The sequence below is a fragment of the Sorex fumeus genome, unplaced genomic scaffold, assembly GCF_029834395.1.
Source record: "Sorex fumeus unplaced genomic scaffold, SorFum_2.1 ptg000044l, whole genome shotgun sequence".
Taxonomy (NCBI): domain Eukaryota; kingdom Metazoa; phylum Chordata; class Mammalia; order Eulipotyphla; family Soricidae; genus Sorex; species Sorex fumeus.
This window is the reverse complement of record NW_026606101.1, coordinates 57,084,016-57,086,099: the sequence shown is the minus strand read 5'-3', so window position 1 is coordinate 57,086,099 and position 2,084 is coordinate 57,084,016. Positions and strand designations below refer to the sequence as shown.

Below are 2,084 nucleotides of genomic sequence, written 5' to 3'. Positions count from 1 at the left end.
ATATTCAGCAAATTTGTTGTCCCCAAGATATCAACCAAGAATATTCTACCCAGCAATGGTGTCCTTCAGAATTGAGGAGCAATAGAGAATTTTAGGTAACACAGTCTCAAGAAACTCATTACCATTAGGCTATCCTTATAAGAAGTCTTGAAGGGATGCCTTCAAACTAAGAACAAGGATGTTAATTAGTTATAGAGAATCAAATGAAATTATAACGATCACTAATCCATGGCCATTTAAATGAAACTCAGAATGCTTTACTGTTTCAATTGTGGTAATTTGTAAAACATGGAGGTGAAAGGAAAAAAGGTGAATATAGCAAGAACTTTAAAATAAAGTTAAACAGCTTTAAAATAGTTCCAGAGGATACACAGTAAAGAAGTATATAGTAAGTAAAGTAAAAATAAAGGCCCTCCCGTTGATCGTCGATTTGCTCGAGCGGGCCCAGTAACGTCTCCATTGGAGACTTTGTTGTTACTGTGTCTGGCATATCGAATACTCTCGGTAGCTTGCCGGGCTCTCCGAGAGGGGCGGAGGAATCGAACTCGGGTCAGCCATGTTGGCCGCTTGTAAGGCGAACGCCCTACCCGCTGTGCTATCGTTCTCAGCCTTTTGGCTAAGATCAAGTGTAGTATCTGTTCTTATCAGTTTAATAAAGAAGTATATACAGCGTTATTAAAAACAGCAAAGGATGGGACAGAGTAAAATAATAGTATTAGTATATATTGGAGTTAAGTTGATATCAGTATAATATTCTATTAGCAATATGTTTCGTGTAAGCTTCAGTGTAACCACTATGTGAAAAGAAGGGAGTATGTCTCATGTCTCAACATAATAAGAACATTTCACACACACATACATTCTCACAAACACACACAAACACGCACACCTCAAACTTACAGCTAGCATCATAATAAGCAATAAAAAAGATTTTTTCTAAGATGGACAAGTGTGTCCACTGTTATCATGATCTATTCCTATATCTATACCTATATAACTATATGAAATCTATAACTATATCCATTTAGAGAACCTGTTGATCAATAGATGATCAATTGATCAACATTATAATAAAAACTTTGGGGAGAAATATTAGGTTAAAATAAATGTAAAAGGCCTGCCTCTTGTGGGAAGTCTGGAGTTTTAAGCTCCAGGTACTGATGATTCCATATAAAAGAGTCATAAAATAAGAGAAATACAACTTTCTTACATATAATTCATTAAAATCAAAAACTGTACCTCATGATGTCTCACTATTAAAATTTTTTAAAAAATGGGCTCAGAACTCTGCCTAACACCATGTACAAAAGTAAGATCAAAATGGATTAAAGGCCTCAACATCAGACCAGAAACCATAAGGTACATTGAAGACAAAGTTGGCAAAACCCTCCATGACATTGAAGCTAATGGTATCTTCAAAGATGCCACGCCACTGGCCGAGCAAGTGAAAACAGAGATAGATAAATGGGACTATCTTAAACTAAGAAGCTTCTGCACCTCCAAAGAAACAGTGACCAAAATACAAAGACAGTCTACAGAATGGGAAAGGATATTCACCGAATACACATCTGACAAGGGGTTGATATCAAGGATATACAAAGTACTGGTTGAACTCCACAAGAAGAAAACATCAAACCCCATCCAAAAATGGGGCAATGAAATGAACAGAAGCTTTCTCAAAGAAGAAATCCGAATGGCAAAAAAGCACATGAGAAAATGCTCTACATCATTAACCATCAGGGAGATGCAGATCGAAACCACAATGAGATACCATCTCACACCTCAGAGACTGGCCCACATTCAAAAGAACAAAAGCAACCAATGCTGGTGTGGATGTGGCGAGAAAGGGACACTCCTTCATGGTTGGTGGGAATGTCAACTGGTTCAACCCTTTTGGAAAACAGTATGGACAATTCTCAAAAAATTAGAAATTGAGCTCCCATTTGACCCAGCAATACCACTCCTGGGAATATATCCCAGAGAGGCAAAAATGTATAGTCGAAGTGACATCTGCACTTGTTTGTTCATTGCAGCCCTCTTTACAATAGCCAGAAACTGGAAGAAACCTGAATGCCCAAGAACAG

The 2,084-nt window shown here is 37.6% G+C and overlaps 1 pseudogene; it reads left to right on the top strand.

Annotated features, from left to right (window-relative positions):
* Positions 1–595: 595 nt before the first annotated feature.
* Positions 596–711, top strand: LOC130030919 (uncharacterized; annotated as a pseudogene).
* Positions 712–2,084: the final 1,373 nt, after the last annotated feature.